At 40.1% G+C, this 24608-nt stretch overlaps 1 protein-coding gene and 1 long non-coding RNA gene across 12 annotated transcripts in view; one reads left to right on the plus strand and one right to left on the minus strand.

The window, feature by feature from the left end:
• The window catches only part of TSNARE1 (t-SNARE domain containing 1), a 448830-nt gene that overhangs the window by 130534 nt on the left and 293688 nt on the right, over positions 1-24608 (minus strand). The window lies entirely within an intron of this gene.
• On the plus strand, positions 1927-8144 carry LOC135286019 (uncharacterized). The gene is made up of 2 exons (XR_010350585.1): positions 1927-2298; positions 7539-8144. It is a non-coding gene; the product is annotated as an uncharacterized LOC135286019 (long non-coding RNA).

Below are 24608 nucleotides of genomic sequence, written 5' to 3' on the forward strand. Positions count from 1 at the left end.
TGCACAGCTGTTGTCAAATGTCCCAGGAGCCCAATTTAAGACTGAAATACTTTTTCTTCAGACTCTGACATTGAAATGTTGATCCTTCTTCCCAAGAGGCATGGGACTTGTCCCAGTAAAAATCAGCTTTTATTCCAGTATGAGCAGGAATGAGCTGTGCAAGCAGCAGTAAGGAAAACTCTCAAACTGGAGAAGGGATCAAATGCAATATTGTGCCTCCTTATTTTAAACCCAGCTCTAACTGTGACTAAATATTGTCCTGAAAACACTTCTTCTATTGCCCCTTCTGTGGGAGAGTAGCTGATCCAGTGTGACCAAAGCAGACTGTTGGAATCTTTCCTTCCAGCATTTAGGATTTTTTTTTCAATGTACCATGGTTTGAAAAAGCATGAATTCAGAAAAAAAATGGATGCAAGCAAAGTTTCTCCTAATATTTCTCAAACATCAGCAGTATATACTTCATCTCAGGATTTAAAAAAATAAATAAATCTCATCTTGAGTTTTAAAGGATGGATAGGTGATATAGAGAGGTAAAGGGAGAAATTGTCTTGTCTAAAGTCTTACTGCTACTGAAACACCTGCCAAACCTCACAATACAATTTGTGTGTTTGGGAAAGGTGGCTGTCACTAAACCACTGACAAGCTCTTAAAGTGCAGCCTGGGAAGACCAAGACCCACTGGCATTTCCAAGGTGGTACTTATCTATCAAGCCTTCATTTCCAGTGTCTGGACACTGGATACTACTATACTTTCTTTCAGCATGTGATATTGTGATTTTGCAAGCAAAACTGCACTGACATTGCTTTCCTCCTGCTGCTCACAGATAGTAACTAATGAGATTCTATTCTTCTATTTTTTAATCAGAGAAAAGACAACCCTCCTGTCCACTCACAATGGTGAAGGAATAAGAGATTTATAAAACATGAAAACAAGACATTCTCTGCATAATCACTGTAATTATCACTATTTGGAACCTTGGTTATAAAAACACATTTGTGCTGTTTTGAATGTCTGAAAACCAATGAAGCCTGAACTCTGATCTTGCTTCAGACCAGAATTGCCCTATGCTGAATCACACAGCTCTTCCAGGACTGAGTGCAATTCTCTCAGTTATGGGGCAGGATGTGGGATGAAATACTGTGAGTATTCTCCCTGTTTATTAATTCAAGTTCAGTAGGGAATGGGGCTGAGGAGCACAGTCCCACATTGATTCCACAGATAGGCCAATCAAGAGTGTTGGGTTAAGCTGGTTTTTGATTTAGAGATGAGGTAATTGAAAGGTGTTTTAAAAACTTTTATTCTATTTGCAGTCTCACGTGAGGGTGAGATAATGCAGATGGTATATTACAACCAGAAAGCTAATTATTCCTTAATTACAATACAAGTGTTTCTTAGCCAATCAGCTTTTGCTACACCATACTGTAAATGTCTTAAAGCTAATAATCTAAAATCACCCTTTGTAACTCTTACTACAATGTATCTTTTATAGTTCTATTTCTCTAAAGTATCTAGTCTTATTTGCAAACCTATCTTTTGAAACTTGTTTCTAGTTCTATTTTTCTCTTAACAGTACCTATCTTATTCTATAGCATTTCTAAGTCAACATTTCTTATCTCAACATTTACATACAGATACATTCTATGTGAGCTTTCTGTCAGGCTCTGAAAATTCTCTACAAATTCATTTCCCACAAAGAGGACCTGTCCAGAGAGGTTCTGGACTCCCCATACTTGGAAGTGTTCAAGGCCAGCTTGGATGGAGCTTGGAGCAAAGTGGGATAGTGGAAAATGTCCCTGCCTATCACAGGGGTTTGGAATGAGATGATCTTAAAAGGTCCCTTCCAACACAAACCATTTTATGACTACAATTCTATGATTCTGTGACGTTCCTCAAGGTGACATTTTAAAATATGCCACCATGCTCTGTTTTCCCTCTACCTTCTACCTCTCCCCCTCAATCTTCTTCAGTGCACACCCATCACCACATTTAATATCATCCTGAAGGGTCTGTAACTGATTCAGCCTCTGCTGAGCTTCTCTGAAGCTCAAGAATGTGTGGTTGTCCTGCACCATGACCTAACAGAGAAACACGAGGAAAAGGTTTCAATAAAACAAAGGCCCCTGAGGAATGTGCTATAAATACCCCTGTCCTCAGTCCAGCCCCGAGCCTTGAACTGAAGGCACCCCATGAATTTCTTACCAGCAGCTTGAGGCTGTTCTGGGAGAGCTGTTTTGTCTTCCTCTCCAACATTTTGCAGCAGTGCAGCTCTGAGGCTGAGGGAGATTCTATCTATCACCAGTAAGTATGTAATTAATTCTTTATTAAGTAAAGAGTAATTTAATTCTTTACCAAAAGAGAGTATTTAATTCTTTACCAAAACCTCTCCCTGGAGTAACACCAGCTCTAATGATCAGGCTCTTCTCTTGGGATACACAGAAATGGGAAGAAAGAACAAGACCCTGGGTGACCTGAATCTGTGTAAGAATGTTCTGAGCATGGGTCTCTTCAGCATTCTGGTGTTGAGAAAAGAGTTTTTGCCAAACTGGTCTATTCATTGCAGTAAAATAGGAAGAAAACCCATAAATATTTAGATTTACTCCAGAGCAAATTTGGGATAAAAAATTAAATATTGGAAAATTTCCAAGGGAGAAACAGAACCAAACCAAACCACTATAAAATATCTTCTGGCTCTAAATCAGAGTCCTCTGTCCTACACATACCTCTACATAACTTCGTCTTCTTTTTTCATGGTTAAATGAATTTTCCTTTGCTTGAAGTCTGATATTGAGAATTGTGTTCCTAAAAATTTTCATGTGCTCTCCCATCCCCATTTTAAAAGCCCAAAAAAGTTTATCAGGACATTCTGGGCTGAAAGTTCCATGGGATTGTTTGAAGACATTTCTCTGATTAGAACATCTCTTTGTCCTGTATTTACATATTTACAGCTGCAGTCCTTGGGAAAGCTGTTGTGTTGTCTGGCTTGCTGAGCAACACAAAAGTGCTGTGAACACCTTTTGGGGCTCTGTAAATGACAGATAAATATTAATAATAATGTGACTTAACAGCTGGTTTTTCTATCTTTTACTACCCTGCTTTCCATGCAGTAAATTGCAATGCTATAAAAGTGATTGGAGTGAAGAGAAATTTTAAGAGGCGTTATCGATTAATATTTCGGCATGAAGAGCTGAGTAATTCTTGGCAAAGAATCTTACTGAATTTATTCACTCTAAATTGCATTCAGTGCCAGGAAAAGGTGACCAGCTGACATCACTGGAGGCAAAACTTATGAGAAGCAGATCTTCACTAGAAAAATTGTCTGTGCCTAGTGGGACTTAGCAAATGAAAGCAAAAGGGAAGGTGAGGAAGATTCCAGGTTTTAATCTATCTAGAGGGCCATAATAAACCAAAGATACTCTGTAATCACTAACCCAAACTCACAGCTGACTGTTGTGATAAGAATTTTTTTTTTGTGATTAAGTGAAGAATTTGTGCCTTTTAATAAGAAATTAATTAATGAAAGTAAGTGCAGTGAGCAGGGGCAGTACAGGCTCCTGCAAACATTTCTGTTTGCAGAACAGAGGATAATGTTCAAGGATAAAATCACAGAATCATAGAATAGTTTGGGTGGAAGGAGCCTTCAAGATCATCTATTTCCAACGCTCCTGCCAAGATCTGGGACACTTTCTTTTACACTAGGTTGCTAAAACCAAGATACAACCTAGCCTTGAAAAATTCCAGGCATGGGGCAGCCACAGCTTCTCTGGGCAATTTGTTCCAGGTCCTCACCACCCTCCCAGGGAAGCCTTTCTTCCTAATATTTAATCTACCACTCCTGGAAGTGTTTAAAAAATGTGTGACTCTGGCACTTGAGGACATGGTTTAGTGGTGAACACGATGATGATGTTGGGTTGACAGTTGCAGCTGATGATTTCAGAAGACTTTTCCAACCTAAACAATTCTATGGTTCTATGGAAAGAAGTGTGAGACACATCCAGCAACCTTGGGCTCTCTCTGTGTTGTGGGACGGGAAACGGCATCATCCTGTGGCACAGAGAACAGGTTGCAAATGATGGGATATGTGAAATGGAGCTTTAGCCCTTTCCTTTCTAAACTGGCACTTCCAATTTAAAAAAAATACAGCTTGGCACAGTGATACACTATTCTATATTGAACCAAATTGCCACTGCCAAACAGAGCACCTGTGGTTTCTAAACAGGGATTAAATATGGGGAAAACAGTGATCTTCAGATAAGATTCTGAAGAGTGTCTCATGTAGGTGGCAGAAGTCAGTCTGTGAACAGATGCCAAGGCACACAGCTATTCAAAAGCTGCAAGGAGGTGCATAACCTGAGCTAATAAACACTTCCAAATATTTGTGGTGTTCCCATAGTAGTTCAGGTGCTGTGTTTGTTGCTGTATTTCCATATAATGCTGTGTCATACCATGGGTGCATTTTCCTCATGACACACAGAAAAGTTAGGAAGACCAGTGATCCTGGAGTTTATAAAAACTACATTAAACACAATCAGTATTTCTGAAAATGCTCCAAAACCACTTTTGCCAACATTATCCCCAGAGGTCTGAGATGAAAAAAGGCAGAGACCAACATGCATCCCACTGCATCCAAGGAACAGTTCAGCTGAGCAGCCCCTGTGCAAACATTTTCAAACACTGAGCTCAGAAAAGAAAAACACAATTTGGAAACATGAATGAATGAGAATGGAAATTACACGGCTGCCTTGCAAAATAAGTGGAAAACAATGGAGTGAAAAATAAGTCGAGTAAGAGAGGGAGAGCAAGCACAGTGCTAATGATAAGGCAAACTTTTCCAGATGTGAAAATCAATTTTATTCCAAAACTTCCCAGCCTTTTCATTTACAAAGCAATAAAATTCTATTTGTCCCCTGTTCATTTGCTACATAAAATGCCACTAAGCTACTTGCTCTCGGCAACCACACAAAACGTAATAGGTTAGGACTGCAGCCTTAAAATATATTAGGGGTTTTTAATGAAACCAATTTATATCAGTTTGTGCCAGTGAAAGGGCTGAAGCAACTTAATTTAGTTTCATTTTCCACACATTTGTGGCCAAAGCTAGGATTCAGTTATTTCTAATTTAGCCTTGCTTCCACATGCCTGCCTAAGCCGTTTCTAACTGATTTAGCTGGTGACCTCTATTAAATAGCCAGGTGTTGGGCTCTATTAAATGGAAAATCTCTTGGTACCTACACATAACCACGGCAGCCACCTCCTCATTTGTGTGGTTTTGATTTGTGTGTGTGCTCAGTCAGAGGGCACAGGACTTTTTGCAAGTGAGGGGGAAAATTATAGCCGTAAAATTGAATATTCTTGTAGCTAAAACCTGTCTGTGTCTGTCCATGCTGCGTGCAACATCATTGTAATTTGAGATTTAAACATTATAAAAGCCCCTGACAAACAGATTTTCAGGGCTTGATTCTCTAATAATTAAATAATTTTTTTTCTCATCATTATTATTTTTTAAAAACTTTACTTGTCTGGTCACAGTTTCTTCATAATATCATTGAATCAGAGAATGGTCTGGTAGGAAGGGACCTTAGAGATCACATAGCTCCAATCCTGCTGCCATGGAGGAGTTGCAGTTAATTTAGATCAGTGTCATGTCAGTCAAAAAAGCTTTGTAGGAGGAGAATAAATATTTTATTAGAGAGAGGAAATAATTGAGGGAAGAGGCAGAAAACTTTGAGGCACATGAGCCATTCTTCAGGCCACTCCAAGGTCTGTACTCCCAAGAGAATATCTGGTTTTGTCTTTTCTGGATCAGTCTAATAAAAAACATAATCTTCACTACAGATCCTGTTGGGTTTTTATCTCAGAGCACCACAAACATGGACAGTCCATTTGTTCCATGCTCTCTTTTATAGTAGTGGTGGATCTTTTTGAAGTTTACTTCAAAATTTAATAACTGAGAGAGCTGTGAACAACACTACCAAAGTTGTTTTCTCAAGCCTTCTGTTGTGTAGGGTATTTCACATCTAGCAGGGAATGAACCTTTACCCATTCCCCTAATGGAGTTATTAATAGTATTTCTCCTCTACCTGGGTAGAGGTTTATCCAAAATTTTGTAGGAATGTAAAACTGACGATTTCTGCTTTGGCCAACTTGATAGAAATCAGCTGAATGATTGTAAATTTATGCAGAGCAGAGAGGACACACATATGCAAAGAGCTACAAATGGCACACACTTGAAAACAACAAGTCTGCAGATAAAGTGGAAAGGAGAAGGGAGGTTTAAAAGAAAAAGAACCAACTTGGTTTCTAAAAATTCAAATCCAAAGCCAAACTGTTGGAAAATAAATTTGGAGAGAGGACTTTCCATCTGACCTCATCCCTTTGAAACCTTGCTTGGCCACGGGGATTAAAGGACCTCTAGCCAGTGAATTCTGTGGAATTGTGGAGGGAGTTTCATTCAGTGGAAAACAGGAAAACAAACTCCTGTGGTCATTTCTCAAAGGACTGATGAAAGGCTGAACTTCTTCTCACCTCTCTGAGGATGTTTTCTTTGCCATTATTCCCTAGAGAATTACTGTAGGATAACACAGCTAATTGTTATACAGGAATAACATCCTGCCTGAGGTATCCCATGAATGAAAAGGTTTGGAAAAAGCTCTGATTTTCCCAACACCTGGCAGCATTAAATATGAGAATAAACAATGTGTTGTTGTTTTGGGATTTCATTTCTTGATGGTCCAAAGTTAATATTTACTATTCTGGGACTATGAGATCAAACTCGGTGTTAGAATCGAGAAATCTTTTATACCTTGCTTATTTACAGTCAGACAAAAGGGGGGTGATGATTTTTAGTGTGTGGGGATGTTCAGCTGGAGAAGAGAAGTCTCTGGGGAGACCTCGCTGCCACCCTCCAATACTTGAAGGACTTTTATGAAGTACAGAGATCAGCTTTTTAAACAGGCAGACAGTGATATCAGGGGGCACAGCTTTAAACTAAAAGAGGAGAGATTTAGATAAGATAGTAGAAAGAAATTCTTTACTCAGAGGGTGGTGAGAAACTGCAAATGTTGCCCAGAGAAGCTGTGGCTGCTCCATCCCTGGAAGTGTTCAAGCCCAGGCTGGAAGGAGCTTGGAGCCCCCTGGTCTCATGGAAGGTGTCCCTGCCCATGGCAGGGGGAGTTGAAATGAGAAGGTCTTTAAAGTCCCTTCCAACCCAAGTCCTTCTATGATTCCATGATTCTGTGATTATTCTCTTTTCCCTTTTACAAAATGGGGATGCTTTAGAGGACTAATTGGTTACTGCTACACAGACTGAACTGTGGTCATGTCAAAGTGCTAAGAGATTCATTCCACACCTGATGGACTAAAGTGCCTGTTCAGTGTGTCTGAAAAAGCAATGCATCACATATCTGGCTCTGCTTAGACTGATTTTCTATGCAGAAAGTTATTTTTAGTAGTTTTCTCTCGCTCTCTTATTGCTGTTGCGATCAGAAAAGTGACTGTGAATATTAATCATTTTACTTTCCACATTTCTCTCTCTCTTCTAGTGTGAATTCCATCAGTGTGCATGCCAAAAGTTTGTTTCTGAGAGCCAATGTTTCAAACTTCACCGGGGATTTGATTATCAAGATGTCCGTCCTTTCTCCTTTGCTCATCCTCATCATTCACAGAGATTATAGAAAAGTATTAAATTGCTGTGTTGTTGTTGATGCACGAGGCAGAGCACCACGACATCCACCCTTGCTATAGCTCCATCAGTCTGCCAAAAAAACGAGTGAGATGAAAACTAATGCATTTCAGTAAAATCCATCAGAGTCCACGTCACAAAGGACAAGACTGGCAAGAGGTGGAAGTTGATGTAGTGCCACAGGCTGGGGCTTTGCCAAGTTTTGCAGCTGAAAACACAGTCCAAGGGAGGAAGCTTCAGATATTGGATTAAATATTGCTTTATCTTATAGACTTTAGTGACACTTCATTAAGTGTGAAGGCGCAGGGGCGAGGATGTCAAATCTGACGTGCTTCTTCATTTGCTTAAATCTATTTGAAAAGTTGAAAATCCTAGACTTATTTTTCCTTGAAAATTAAAGCTGTCTTTTAAAACTCTTCTGGTGTCTCTAGCTGTACTGGTAAAATACAGACATTCAGGAGCTCTGGTTTTGTTTCCCTTTGTGCTCATTTGATCTTGCTTGTTACCCTTTCTCTTCACAGTACAGCAAATCACTTCAATTAAAGCGTCATTAAATCAACATTGCCATAATCACCATATGTTACTTATGTATTTTTAAAGCATAACTGTTACCAACTGATCAAAATACAAGTGGGCATTTTATATGTCTGTATTCTATAGTGTAGATACACTATTTATGGTATATTTAAATTTTCACTTCCCTCAGCACAGACCAGAAGGAATTGCTGAAATAATTTCTAAATTCACTTTCTATGAAAGTGATAGGAGCCTCTCTTGACAGGAGGCTGTAGCCAGGTAGAGGTTGGTCTCTTTTCCTGTGCAGCAACAGGGCAAGAGAAAACTGCCTCAAGTTGCACCAGTGGAGGTTTAGATTGGGAAAAAAAAACTATGTTAGGAAAAAAAAAAATATTTGGAAAAAAATTACCACAGAAAAGATGGCCCAGCATTAGAAGAGTGTGCCCAGAGCAGTGGTGGAGTCACCATTGCTGGAGGCATTTAAAAGACATTTAGATGTGGCACCTGGTACATTGGCAGTGATGGGCTAACAGTGGGACTCAGTGATCTTCAGGACCTTTTCCAACCTAAACAATTCCATGTTTCCATGATCATTGCTTTTCAAAAGCACCGTGCCCCTGTGATAATGGCATCCACCATCCATGGCCTTGACCACTTGATACTTTTCAGGTCTTTCAATCTCTCTCCTGTTTTTCTGCCATCAATATTGTGGAATCCAGAGGGAAAGAGAGGCAGTGGAACTCTCAGTGGGGTCAGCCTGGGGGATGCACAGGGCTTTGAGCAGAAAGGAGGAGCTCCAGCAGTAGCAACAACCTCACCACAGCTCCACAGTCTGTCCCCACTGGCAGGAGCACGCTGGATGTGGTGGCACCAGTCCAACAGCCCTTGTGATGGCCACAGAAAATAATTCTCCCAGCAGTGGAGCCCAGATGAAGAGGAGCTGGTGGAAATGACCGGGGTTTTCCTGGCATGCCTCTCCAAACAGCCTGTGGTTATGTGCAGATGGACCAGCTGATCACATCATGCATTTCACATGATGTAAAAGACAATAATGGAAAACAGTAGTTGTCAAAACACTGTGTTTATACCTGCATTTATTTTTCATTGTCTTGGAGCCTGACTGAGTTTAAATCAATAATATGATTCTGATGCTTTATGGAGGCAGGAAAAATTTTGGATTCAAACCTCTCCAAAGAGTGATGGTCACACGGATCCATGACCCTGGCTCAGACCCTTGTGTGATGATGTATCACTTCTAAAGGTCAAAAGGAATAAAAGCTGGGCTGGGTACTCAATTGTGAAACAAAAATGTAATTATCTAAATTTTTTTTCCACCTCCCTTAAAAAATTCACTGACAATCTGTATTCAAAACCAGTTAATAGCAAAGAAATACACTTTTTTTTGGTTTGGTTGGTTTTTTTTGTTTGTTTGTTTTGTTTTGTTTTGTTTACTGATGAAGGTCATACAATACAATCCCGACTGCATCCTGCTGGTCTTCCAAAGATTTACTAAATGACACAGATGAATTATTTTACTGCTAAGAAGAGTAGATAAAGGCTGGGGTTTTTTTTTATAACCTGATAACTTGCTCTAGCAACTGCTGAGAACTGGTACTACGTGCTGTATCTGGATTTGTTGCTGGTATATGGAAAGATGTATTTTATTCAAAGAGGAAATTTCCAAAGATTTCTGGTGTAGCCAGAGAATACACATGTGAGGAGACAAGCAAAGAAAAAGGAAAAAAAGACAAAAAAAATCTAGGGAAAATAGCAGATATATAAAACCTGAGAAAACTGGTCCTTGATATATTAGCTGTAATTGCATTTAGGCACACATCATTAGTACTTACTATTTGTGTTCCAAAGCAAAGACTAATAGATAAATTAACACTTTGTGTATCTTCCAAAAATGTATTAAACAGATGAGCAAGGTACTTACTAAGAAAACAAACCTAATTAAAATTGCTCTTTTGTAAAGATTGTTCTTTGTAAAGATTAACTTTACAATGCCTAATGGTATCAAGGCACGTGCATTTTTTGCTGGTCTCTCTCATCCCAAAGACTCTAAATGCAGAGTTTGATGTTGCTGTTGGTTTCTCCAATGTGCTTCTCTCTTAGGAACAAACTGCAGTTTAATGCAGGGTGAAAAGGGTTTTTTACTTGTTCAGAGAAACAAGCTCAGATGCCTGTCACATTCAGCTGTTAATCCATATTTATAGTCAGTGTGATAGGAATAAAAGCCCTTCATGACCAAGCCACAGCTCTGAGTTCATAGTTCAGAAAGGGTCACAGAAAGACAACAAAGGGAATAATCGATGTAAATCCAACCCTGCACTTTTGGACTGGCTCTCATCAGAAGGCAATGAGAAGTCAGACAGAAAAGAGAGTTAAAAGGACAGTTCCACACAAATCAATGCAGAGAGACAGAGGAACAGCACTTAAAACTGGATTAATGTCTCTTTTCTTTCCCCTACTGAGAAGTTATGATGCCAGCCTAAGCCAGGACTTCAAAAGGTGTTTGGGTGCCAGCTGAAGAAAAATAAGCATTGAGAAATGTCTGATGGACACAGGGAAAGCAATTCAAAACCTCTGGAATGTAGTACATGAGAAAGTAACTATCTATGCCATTAAAAGTGGGACACCAGAGCATCAGGGCAAGGTGATTCCTTAGTGAGGTGTTTGTTAGGTGGCAGGGAAGAGCACAAATCTCTGTAGGCAGCTCCTTGGGCAGGAGCAAGAGGAAAAGAAGCAGGATTTTGGAGCCTCAGTTCAGATGTCTCAGAGCCCAGCACCATTTGAAAATTTTGGGGCATTCCACAGGGCCTTCAGCTGATCCAAAAGGCCCCAGGGTGAGTTCGTCCTGTTCCTGTATCTCACATGAAACAGGAGATTTAATTCGGGGTGTCTTGAAGCCACTGAAATATCACAAGCAGCACGAAAAGTTTTGCAGGATCATTCCTTGGTGATCTATGCCCAGGAGAGTCTATTTAAACTGTGGGTTCCCCCAGGAGGAGATTTTCTTTTATGATGCATCTGCCGTGGTGGAGGTCCAGATTAGTTTCAGAGGCACTAACATATAATGCTGTGTAAGAAACAGAGAGAAAAGGAGCATTTCTTGTATGGTGTGATGTGGACAGCAGGTAAATACTGTTGTTCCTCCAGCTCCTCAATGGTACATAGCTCCCAGGAATCTCAAAAACATCCTGCATCAAAATCATAGGGAGCTTTCCATGGATTCTCACTCCAGGAAGCCTCAGAACTCCAATATCTATGCAAATTCATCTGACAATCCCTCAAAACCTCATATAAAACAATTTTGTTTTCACTGTAGTTCTACATTCTGCTCCAACAAAAATCAACACTTTATCTTTTCTTCTTGTCCCCCAGATACTGGAAACTTCTGGAAATGCTGTGGTAATGTCAAAGAACTCACTTAACCACTTACAACACAAAAAAAAAATCACCAGGGAGCACAACACTCCTTCAGAAGGGGGAAACTGAGGCAATTAAATGACATCTGAGGGCATTTGAATTACTGACACCATGAATAGATTCACTCTCCACTGTCCTGTGTATTGGCCTTTTTTATAAACACTCTTTTTGTCTTTGTAGAAGGGCTTGGTGATTTCAGCTGATCTCTAAACTGACAGGGACCAGCCCAAACTCTACTCCAAAATGTTTCCAACAGCTGCCAGGGCTGTCATCTTGGCTTGAACCCAACTGGCTAAAACTCAGCCCTGAAGCTTTTGGCTGTGACAGAATGTATTTATTTTGTATTTAAGGAATAAAGCTAATTAATTTTTTAGACCTTGCTGAATATGAGACTCTTCCCCTTATTGCTGGCAGTACTTACAATGGTTTCTTTAATGCTTTTTATACTGACCAGAAAAAAAAAAAATTAAAAGAAAAAAAATTCACAGCTTTAGCTGAATAAGGCATTTCCTAATGGTGGTACAGGACCTGGAAGCATTACAGCTAATTGAACTTACTGTTCTTGGAGTAGACACACAAAGGTCAGGTTGTCTTAACAGCTTGTAGGCTGTCAAGCTGTATTTGTTCTTGAATACATAGAGCAGTCCTTTCCACCCCGAGCAGCAATGACTCAGTGTACCCAGCTCCAGAGCCCTGCTGCAGAGCCAATCCCTCTCTTCCTCTCTGCTAAAGTGGAAAAAGGCAGGCAGCAAAGATAGGGGGTTTATCCCATGAGTTCCCACAGGAATCAGGAGAGCAATTATGTCACCTTCATTAATTCAGGCTGTGGCAGGGCGTCTCACCCCCCACAAAACCTTAGCTGTTGATTGTTATCCAGCCAGATAACTCAGTCAGGACAAGCTGTCTTGTAGGGAGTTATTTTAGTGCCCAGAGGTAACCACTGGTCTGTTATCCCCCAGCTGAAAATAAACATTTGGCTTTTGAAGTGAGATCTGGCAAATTAAGCTGGATTTCTGACTGACAGACACTCTCTTTACAACTGTAAAAGCCACACCAAATTTTTACAAAATAGAAATCTTCTGTACATTTCCCTAGAAATACATGGAGCTTTTTCTCTGAGTGGGGGACATTGCTTTGTGGTTACTTCCAGGGGCAGAGTGAAGGAATTTGTACATGACCATAATTTTTTGGTGAGTTACATTTGACTCCTAATCAATACTATTTTTTTGCTGCCTTTATTATAGGTACCTTGATATAGTGCACTGTTTTATGCTATGCTGTAATCTACCAGTAGTTCTTTTAGTTTATACTGTGCAGTAAGTAACTCTGATTATGATCTTTCTTCCATTATCCCTTATCTATCTAATAAATAATTATTTTTTACAAATAGATCCGATTTGTCATCATTAAAACTTGTGGGCCAGAGTGATTCCTTAAAGTGATGTGAAAATTTGAGTCCAAGGCAGGGCTTGTCTGAGGCTGCCACTCTCCCTGTGACAGTGTTTCACAAGCATCAGGTACAAATAATTCCCTCAGAGAAAAAGCCAGCACTGAGCAAGGCAAGCAGAGTGGATTGCAATGCTGCAGAAGATGAAAAACCTTCTCCTCTTTTAGTAATCTCCACCAGTTTTCTATTACCCTTTCTGTTAGAAATAATGAAGTAAAGTATAAAGTGCCTGGCTCCAGCTTCTAGGCATTGATTCTTGTTGTGTTTTCTCTCTGCAACATTTCAGAGCCCTGAATGCTCAGCATTCTCCTGCAAGCACAGTAGCTGTACAGTGCAATAAACTTTGCTCTAAGTCTTCATTCTGATAATCTATACACACTTCTAGTTTTTTCATACATGCTATTCTTTTCAACTGGGGATTTTTCCATATCCCTTTTGAAACGTGGCAGAAAGAGGTGCCTATTTTTGACCATTCAGTGCAGAATTAAATCCTTCTCCTACATCCTCAGGGGACTCACCTGTCCTGGATTTCTGCTGGGTGGAATGGCAACTTTAGAGTACTCAAAGGATTATTTCTAAAGATATAGGTCTGAAGTTAAAGTAATGCAATAACAGGTAAAAAAGTGGCAAGGAAAACACCACAACCATGAGATTCAATATCAGTGTTAGGGAATCTTGGGAAAACTTATTCTTCCTTTTTACTGTATCACAGACACAGAGAGACTTGTCCCTGAAGTCTCCCACTGAAGGAGATGCTTTAGCTGAGCAGTAATTAATCCTCACACATGCAACATTCAGCATCAGGACACATCACTGGCAACCAGGAGAATTTATTCCACTCATGTTTAGGCCACTGTTTCATTGGGGCTCCCTTCTAAGTCCCAAAGTCCCTTTCTCAGCCCTTTTGAACCCTTAAGCAAGATTGATCTGGTAACTCAATCTCTGCTCTTGCAATTGCTAAGTTGATTATCTTCCCTCACAGGTCTGCAAAGGCATTATTTAGCTTTCTTCAAACTTTAACTCCCTCAGATTGTCTGAGAAGCTGCCCCATTCTTGAGCTATTTCTGTTCCACCCTGACAGGAACAGTAACTAAAGCACAGGTCTATTGATTAAATATCCTTATTTTTTTCTCCTGCAACAGCCTAAGGCATTTAATCAATATGGCAATGCCCCATATCATGGACCAGAGATACAATATCCAGTGATCATAAACTGCTCCAAGAAGTGGTATAAAGTGATTTTATGACCTGACACCTGCTAAAACATCCATTCTTAGTGGAATAGATACATGCATTTCCTTCTGCAAGCCAGATACATAAAAAGAGCTGAATGTCACATGGAGCAGCTGAATCACAGAAAAGACCCCTACAAGATTATGATTTCACATACATCAAAAGGAAACCGATTTTGCTAAAGCATTTCTACACAAAATGCCATTTATTTCTTGAAAGTGATGCACAAACACTTCCCAAGAGGAGAAGGACATGGCAGTCTATCGAACATTCTTTATATGAATCCTCCTCCTATAACCCCTGAACTGCTCACAAGCTAATTCTTTTTTGAATTTCATTCTCCTCACAACCTTTTTGGGGAACTGGCTGGTATATTTATCCTTGAGAATGTAGAGCTGATTTGTGTTAAAAGAGTTTTTCAATATAATAATGCCACTCAGGGTCATTATTCTTGAGCCCATGTAGAAATCAGTGAATGCCCTACTGCAGATACACCTGTTTGTATTCAAACAAACAAAAAAAATATCCCAAATTAACTAAATAGCAGTCTTAATAACTTGGAAGCAAATAATGGAAATAGGGTAGTGGCAACTGTTACAACTGAAAACAGCTATGAAAAAAATAATACTTTTTTTTCCACTCAGGGCACAGTTTATAAAAATGATATTTTTTGTGCCGCTCTTTAAGAGCATGGTCCATATGGCAAGAATTTTAAGTGGTCGGAGGACAAAGTCTTTTTCAATGTCTTGAATGCTTGGTTGGAGTTTGGCAACTGAGACTAATTATAAAAACTCAGTGGTCATCAGCAAAACTCAATATTCATCAGCTCAAAGCTCTTGAAAAATTAAAGGGCCAATCGATTTCTATGGAAATCTTAGGAGACAAGCCAGGGTTATTCATCTTATGTAAGACCCATGAAAGACTGGAAACAAAAATGAGGCTGGTGATCACTACAAAATTCTGCTTTTCCCTAAAGTTTGTCAGTCATTTTATCAATTAATCCATGAAAAATAAACTCAGTGATTCTCAGTCCTGACCATACTCATGACAAGAGAAAAAAAATTAAAAACTTTTGCACTTCGTCCTATTTGGTTATGAGGAAAGATGTATATTTACAACATTCCTTCATTCCCCACCATCTCCTATTTCAGCCTTTCAGGGCAAAAATCTCACCAGGATTAAACCTGATTTGTTTGGTCATAGCATGGAGTGTCTGTTGCTCTGGTTTGGGAGCACTCTGGGCTACAAACCAGCAGGTTCAGTGTGTCAAGTTCAACTCATTTGGCATTAAAAATATAAATGCCAGGTGGTTAAACAACCCAGGTAAGTAATTTAATCCTGAATTAGATGTTTTGAAAGGGGGAGGATCTTCTACAGGCACTGATCTTTCTCAAGCGGTGATGAAGCAGAGTTTGAGAATTGGTTTAGCACAGGTTCAGAGAGAGATCTTTGTAGCCAGCCAAGCCCTCCTCACACTCCTTAGAGCCAGGAAAAGGATATAGCTGCTTTTTTGGATATTGGAATGTTTGGTTTGTTTGGGATTTTTTTAAATTTCAGCTGTCTGCTGTAGGATAATGTGATTGGTATCCAAGTACAGGATGAGTGAGAAGCAAAATAAATCAAGTGACAGTGACTTCCTTCAGATTATTCCATACTTATGCAGTTATTATGAATGTTTAATGAAATATGTCTGTACCTATATGCAATTCTCAGGCTGGTGTGATAAAAGGTTGAAAAATTATGTACAATGCATTCACATTTAACTTGGAAAGACCTCTTTTTACTTTTAGATATTTTGCAATAGCTCGAATTTTTCCTTTCTACCCCATCCTTAAAGTTATTGTGAAAGAACACACTGATTAAAATTTTTTCAAGGTCATTTTCATATTTTGCATTAATGTTTGCATGTAACAGAAACATCCAACCACTGCTTCTGAAACCAGGGGGATAAAGGAGGGGGATTTGAAGAGACTTGACAGGAAACCAGCCCTCTGCTTTTAAAGAGGGGAAAAATCAATAATTAAATGTGCAGTTGTCATAAGCACAGCAGGGATGGTACATAATGCCACAAAAGTACAAATTCATAAAAATCTGATCAGCTGAATGACATTTGCAAAAATGCTTCTTTCAGGGGAGTTCTGATTTGTTAAAGCCCATTGTAGATTTTTGTGAAATATGCTTCTTTATAATTTAGTTTGATACACCTGAAAATTAGAAATGTAAGCACTTCTGGGGGTGGCTGCTGCTGGTAACAATAAGTGAAGTTCTGCTTTCACTGCCCTGAAAATACACTTGGACAAAATTCTGATTTCAGCACTTAGTCGAGTTTACAGTGGAGTAAGTTGGAGTAAACATTTACCATAAAACTGTAATTTAAACTGTCAAAAAAATCCTCTATAAACAGAAAGAAAAAAAAAAAAAGAAAAAAAAAGAAAAAAGAAAAAAAGAAAAAAAAATAGCAAAGCAAAACAAATTTAAAAATAGTCTTGTTACCTGAATTTATCCCAGTGTGAAACTGGGAAAACTGAGGCTGAAATTTACCTTTCTTCAGTTCTAAATGTAACTACAGAAACAATCTGTTATTTGATTTGGTCACTAGATCTGGATACACAACAGCAGATACCTTTTCAGATAAGGAGAAGGAAATCTATTCTAAGTTGGATTTTCTGGACCATTCTTTGTTAGAAGGTGAGCTCAGCTGGAAGCAGACTGTTTTTAAGATATGAATTGAAATGCAAAGAATCACAAACAGCTATAAATATGGAATTTCCATGAAGAAAGAAAGGAGCTACAGGATAAAAGTGAAAGGAGCAATTGTTTTAATCCTATTAAGGGCCTGATTAATGCAATTAAAGAAACATATTTCAATTAGGCCATGTTTCAAGCTGCTTTACTCCAAGGCACTTCTCCCTAAAGTGCCACCCTTCAGCATACCAGATATGACATCGAGGTTGGCACTGGCAGCACAATCCTTCTGTCCCATTTATCCTGCAGGAATTAATTTTCTTTTTCTAGTTCTAATAATTTTGGCCTAAGGGATTTAGACATGTGGAACAGGGATATAGGTAGGATCTATCACAAGTTCAGATTTCTTCATTTGTGAATGAAGAAATGCCCTCGTTATTCTTTTGTTAGGAGGCTGCAAAGCAAACAGAGGAATAATTTTTATGGTTTCCTGTTTGAGGAGGAGGAAGGAAGATTTTTGAGGGCTGAAAACCCAGCCTTGATGAACTGAACTCATTCTGGGGAATGATGGCTGTGGCCAGGATTGGTGTTATGGGATGAAGGAGCAATGGGCACCTCAAAGAGAAGGCAGGTGCTTGTTTTGCTCAGTAGAACTCTCAGGAAGGTCAGAGGGAAATGCAGAATATTTGTGAAGCTCACTGCCAATCCTTGGACTATGGAAAAAAATAAGGTAACTGTGCAGAGAGAGGGAACAATCCAGCCTGGGTTCATGAAAATTCCAAAACCACCCCACATCCACAGAAAACACCTTTTCTAATTCCTAATTAATTTTGGTACTTTGTATATCATTTGGTAAAGGATGTCCTTAACTTTTCATGGTATAGGGAGAACTGGAATCTCTTGAATAGGGTTTTCCTGTAAGACTAAAAATGGGATTTCAAATGTGAAACATTGACTTTCACATTATCGCCCCTGAACTCTCCCTGAATATGGGGTAAATATCTGTAGAACGTCACAAAGGAAAAAAATAGGAAATGTTAATTGTGAATGATGGAAAACAAAAAGCTTAAGTGATGAAATATCAAGATACTTTCTTTTTTCCCAAGTGCTTCAAAAAGACTTATTTTGCCATTGACTCATCCTGTTCATTCGTCAGTTTGAGGAAGATTAATAAAAGCATGAGGGGAAGGCAACTTTTCACCCTGAAGAGAAATTTTCTGTTCGGCTTGGAAAAAGAATTAAAAAAAAAACACAAGAAAGAAAGAAAAGTAAGAAATAAAGCTATTTACAAATGTACAAGTTCAGTCCGAGAGACATCACATACCTGGGAATGAAACATTTTAAATGAACCACTGATGTGCTCTGATGGAGAGTACTATGGAGGAGAAATAAAAGGAATATAAAACAAACAAACAAACAGGAGAGAGTTTCAATGGAAGATTGGCTTGTTGTCAAGAGCAGCATCTGCAGAACAAGAATTACAGGGCTACCTCACATTCAGTGCTTCTGGGTACCAGATGCTCACCAGCTGAGGTCATGAAGACATCCTCACCACAGGGCATGGATGTGCACATCTGAATCTCACTGGAGTTTCATGCATTAGCCCAGAAAAAATACCAAAAAAAACCAAAGAAAGCCCAAAAAAGCCCAAAACAAAACAATCCCCACAAGAATTCCGTAAAGGAATTGAATGCATTTGCTTATTTTAGTCAACCTAAAAAATGTTGATAGCTGAGCAATGAAAAATTTTCCTCAAATAAAGGAAGAGTTCTAGCAAAGTTGGTCCTGCTCTCCTCCCTTGAACTGGTGAAGGTAGAGATGGTTAATCCTTGATGTACAAAATTCATGTAAATGCAAGAAAGTCACCATAATTCACTGCTGCTGCTTCCTTCTGCTTTCAATTTGAGCATCAGCAGGTCACAGATTGACTTGCTTTGCATGGAGACAAATGAGTTTGGAGGGGAACATCCACACTTATGAAAAGGTTGGTAAAAAGTCAGCTCCAGGTGGAACATTTAGGAAAACACTAATAAAAAATAAGAAATTAGGAAAACACTAATAAAAACAGAAAATATGGCCTAGGGAGACAGGTTAATTAATAAATATAAAAAAAAAAATTCATAAAAAAAGGATGGTTTTTTAGTAGTTAATGAAATCAAACCAAATGTCTTAGACTAACATCATGGCAGGGAATATTTAGTCCTTCCCAGGAAAAACCAAAACACTCTAAAAAAGCCATTCAAGCAAATGATCAGTCTGACAAGAGTGAAGAAGAATTCTCACAAGAGTATAGAAAAGCCTCATATTTTTCTTTAAAACATGGGAAAACCAAATCAACAAAAAATGAAAGAAGAATGAGACCAACTAATATACAGGAGTGCTACTGAACCATTCCCAGCTGGAGGCGGGTGACACAGGGCTTTCCCAGACGTTGGTGGGATGGGTGATGGGCTTTGCAGCACAATCCTCCCCAGCCAGCTGCAGAACAGAGCATAAATACAAATACAATCTAAAAAAAGAGTGAGTAAGACAGTGCTGAGGGCAGGGGGATTGGAACTAGCTGATCCTTATGGTCCCTTCCAACCTAAACCATTCTATGATTATCACAAGGACCCAGGAAGTTTGAAATGAATTTTTGGTGATTGAAAGGAAACTGAGCAAAATGCAATTAAAGTAACTCTTGGTTTTGGTTAAAAATCCTGTGTTCTTGACTGTCAAACAAATCCAGCATGGACATCATGGCAACACAGGAGCAGTAGGAACTCCCCTCCACCTGCCACCTTTGGGGGGTAGATGTAGGTATCCATTTATACATTTAGTGCTGCAGCCTCTGTTTTGCCAGCTGTCACTGCCAGCAGGGACATCCACACTGGGAAAAAAAAAAAAAAATAATGTATTGCACTGCCACAGCAGGGCTGGATCGATCTGCAGCTTTCCCCAGGTTGACACCTGACAGGGATTTCAAGGGCCAGCATATTTTGTTAGCAAGGTGTCAAGCCAGAGCAGCTCAGGGTGCAGCTTAACTGCACATAAATGCACTCAGCGTGCTGACAGACTTAATGAACCTGCAGGGAGCTACAAAGGCTTTATCCTGGGGGAAAAGAAGCTCAGGGGGGATCTCATCACTCTCCACAACCCCCTGAAATGAGGATGGAGCCAGCTGGGGGTTGGTCTCTTCTCCCAGGCAACCAGAGGACAAGGGGACACATTCTTAAGCTGCAGCAGGGGAGGACATTAGGAGAATTTCTTCTCTGAAAGGGTGACCAGACACTGGAAGGGGCTGCCCAGGGAGGTGGTGGTGTCACCATCCATAGAGGTGTTTACGGAAAGACTGAATATGGCACTCAGTGCCATCATCTGGTTGACAAAACACAAGGTGGTGTTTTGTGATAGGTTGGATTTGAGGATCTCAGAAGTCTTTTCCAGCCTAATTAATTTTGTGATTCTGAGATTGAGGAGTTTTGGGGACTTGTGCTGAAGCTCTTCTAATACAATTTGTTGTCTGGTGTGTTGTTACAGTTGAAGTTACTCAGATTTTTCAGGTTACTCAGGTTTTTTTCCTGATGCTGCTCTACCCCTGACATATCCTTCCCCATCTTTCATCTTGCTCCAGGTTGGTTCAGAAACTTGGGATCAGCCTTTTCTCCCAGGCAGTTAGGGACAGGACAATGAAAACAGCCTCAAGTCATGCCAGAGAAGATTTAGGTTGGATATTAGGAAAAAAGTCTTCACTGGTTAAACATTGGAACAGGCTGCCCAGGAAAGTGGTGGCGTACTCATCCTTGGAAGTGATCAAAAGATGAGCAGATGTGGCATTTTCTGATAGGGTTTAGTGGTCAAAGGTTGGACTTGGTGATCTTGGATGTCTTTTCCAACCTCAATGATTCTGCAATTCTGTGAAAAATAAGTTTTCTCTTCTGGAGGTGAGTCCTTTTCCTATTGCTCTCCATCAACAGATCTGAAATTATTTTGTTTTGATGTTATTACGAAGAAATTCTCCTGACTCCTTATCTGGTCTTCAGGGACTGCAACTGCATTTATAAGATGGACCACAAAAACCCCAGCCATGAGGCAAAGCTTTTCAAGTTTATGCCTGTTTCTCTCTAAAGAGCCATCTGTGGATGGCTACACAGGGGCAAACATTTTATTCATTTGTGCAAACAAAGCAGGTACACCAGGATTGTTTGATCTGCGGGAGAACACCAATTCAACAACTTCTTTCTGTTGTTCAATCCTAACTAGCTTTAGATACTAAAATGCAAGGAAGACAAGGGAAAAGCAACACCCAGGATGCCTGTCACTGAAGGCAGCGCTGCTGAAAAAGGCTGGGGAACATGTTGGAGATGTAATCCAATTCCTGGTGTCCACTGGGTGTTGATGGCAATGGCCAGCAGGCACAGCAGGAATTTTACCACATCTGGGGCTGGGGAGAGCAAACATCCCTCAGCTGATGCAGAAGCAGCATGGTCAGAGTGGGGGCTGTACTTTGCTTCCTTTTTACCAAATTATTCCTTTCCCAATTCCACAATGATTCTCCAGATTCCAGGCAGCGACACCCAAAGCAGGCTATGACTTGGTGGCTTTTTGCTGCATGCTGGAAAGCACTCCAAGTATTTAGAGAGCAACTTAAATTAAAAAAAAAAAAAAAATTAAAAGTAAGCTCGACTTTGTCTCCCACATCGCTCTGCTGCTTTGTATTTCTCTGTGCTCTCATTTCCTGCTGCATAGATCAATCTGCTGCCTGGTCTTGGGCATGCTGCTCTCATTTCCAAATCCTTGGACTTTCAGGTCTTACTTTATGGCTTGCTGCTGATCCTCTGCTATGTTTAAATCCTGTCTAAATGCAATACCCAAAATTCAATGTCTTCCCTGCCAACACAATTCAGCTTTATGCAAGCAGTACCTATATTCAGCATTCTTTTTCTCTCTACAGTGAATTTCCAGGTTGATACAGAAATATGTCATCTCTCCTTTGTCCTCCAGCATATCTGTTCATAAAAGTTGTGAATTCTAGTTGCCATTTATAGAGGCTTTCAGGCAATTAATGGCCATAATCTTTGTGATCATGGTGGAAAAGATTTGTTTCCATGTGTTATTTGGGATTAGAGCCCTAGAATCCAAGTAGTGCTTCAGTCCCCCCTTCATTTTGACTCTATTATCTCTTTTAGCACCAAAAACCCCTATCTTAACAATTTAAGAATTCCTTTTGGCTGTGGAAAAGTAGCATCAGTAGTAAAACAGCTATTCAATATCCTCACTCATAAGACCACAGCTATGTCAAAATCTATGGGTCAAAAAATGTTTCTTCTGTTTTTAATTTTTTTTTCAGTTTATTTTGTTTTATCCCCCCAAAAAAAACCAACACAAAAGCCAAAATGAAAAAGCACTGAATTGAACAAATGGCACACCAAGTTCATCTCTGACTGAACCATCAGCAATAAAATTTAGGTTTCTTGTGACTCACAGCACACCAATCAGAGCTGTTGATCACTGGGCTCAGTTTCCTCAAAAAAACATTCAAAGGGAGTAAAGTTTATGCACCCCTGAGAGAATTTCTGAGTTTCCAGGGAGCTGCAAGCCCAAGCTGCTCTTCCAGGAAGGGCAAACCAGGAAAGGGAGGAAGACAGGTACCTGGGGCAGCACCCTCACCACCAAGGGCTCAGCACCCAAAACAAGAGCAGAGCAGGTCCAGTGACAAAAATCAGGGTCAGCCCAAGGGTCAGGGACCTCCAGAGAGGAAATAAACGAGCTCCAAGGCCAAGACAGAGAGACAAATGAGTGATTGGGTCGGGTTCAGCATAGTGCATGGACAAAAAGGGCAGAGAAATGGCACAGCTCAGGCAGGGACCAAGAGCAAGGGGTTAAATTTCAGTTTATCTCCCAGACAAAGAGGTGCTGCTCCCATTGAGGCATCTCACAGCTCTGTAATCCAAGGATGCAGAGGGGTGTATCTCAGACCTGGCCTAAATTATGGTTATACAAAACCCTGGGGCAAGGGGGAAATAAACAAAGAGTGTCTGTGCACAAATTTTGGCACAAAGCAGCTGCTCCTGTACCCATAACTCAAAGAGGGATGAGGCTGAGGCATAAATGGTGGCTCTTCATCATCCATGCATTCTGTTGGGTGCAGACTTGTCCTGATCTCCCCAGGAATGACCCAGGTCCTGTGTAGCACATAGCAGGGACCATTCCCTGTGGAGTGTTTGGATGCTGTCCTCTTCCTGCACAGGAGATGTCCCTGCTCATTGCAGGGGGTTGGGTTAGGTGACGTTTAAAGGTCACTTTCAACCCAAACCATTCTATGTTTCCATTTCATAATTTAATCATGAGGACATAACCAGGCCTTGGATTCTCAGGGCAGCCCCCGGCCTTATTTAATTCAGCAGTAGGGATACATTCCCTCCTGAATTCTACCATCACATTCATTTTCCCTCTTCCTATAAATCCTCCTTATTTTCAGCCCTGATGCTAATCAAACATAACCAGAACTCAGAATTCCAACAGCTTGTTAAAGTGAAATGTGGTGATTATCTGTTACCCTTAAAAGAGAGTACAATGCCAGCTCCCACAAATGTCAAATCAATGCCTGTGTGGCTCAGCTGCCTCATCCAAAGGACTGCTCAGGACACCCACCATGATTTTATTGACTGCATTTCTGTGGAAATGATTTGGAGGACAAATCTGGGACACCTGGAAGCCATGTAAAAAATACTGGAATAAAGTGATTTATGGGATTTAATAGCTTTTAGCTGAAGGATGGTAGATGTAGATGAGATGTTAGGAAGAAATTCTTCCCTGTGAGGGTGATGAGGCCCTGGCAGAGGCTGCTGCTGTGGCTTCCTCATCCCTGGAAGTGTCCAAGGCCAGGCTGGATGGGGCTTGGAGCAACCTGGGATGGTGAAGGTGTCTCTGACCATGGCAGGGATTTGGAACTGGATGATTTTTCAGATCTCTTTCAACCAAAGCCATTCCACAATTGTATGATTTGTCCCCAACACCCAGCCTCAGCACAGCTGACAGAAAATGCTCAATCTCATCACCTTTGGCAAACTAAATCAGTGATTTTGGCCCCTAAAGCAGTTTCCAAATAGGAACTTTGGTGAGGAGAAGGCAGGGAATGAGGAGAGGATGGGAATGAAAATCAAAGAATGACTCATGGCTGCAGCATTTTCTGATTAGATAATGATGGTTTGTGATACAATATGAACATGTCCTGTTTACACTGGACCTTGCAGCGTGATCTGACAGGCAACAGTAAAAGCAATTATACAAACACTATTCCTGAAATATGTTTCACTAGATACTGTTACAGATATCCAGTGCTAGAGACTCTAAAATCTCCCCAGGAAGCATTTCAATCTCCTTATCATTAAACAGCTTTTCTTAATATCAACCCTGATTCTTTCCTGCTGGAGCTTAAGTCCATTACTTCTTGTTCTTCCCAACTGTAATAAACAAAAAAAGCTGTGATTATTCTTTTCCTCTTTGGTGCAGACTTTTGCGTACCAAGAGACCTTTATCTTCAACTCTATCTTTTCTTTTTTAGCTTAAGCAATTCTTTTTTGTAATCTTTCCTCCGCAGCCTGGCTTGGCAGCTCTCGGATCCCTCCTGCTGCT

This window comes from Passer domesticus, chromosome 1, assembly GCF_036417665.1.
Source record: "Passer domesticus isolate bPasDom1 chromosome 1, bPasDom1.hap1, whole genome shotgun sequence".
NCBI lineage: Eukaryota > Metazoa > Chordata > Aves > Passeriformes > Passeridae > Passer > Passer domesticus.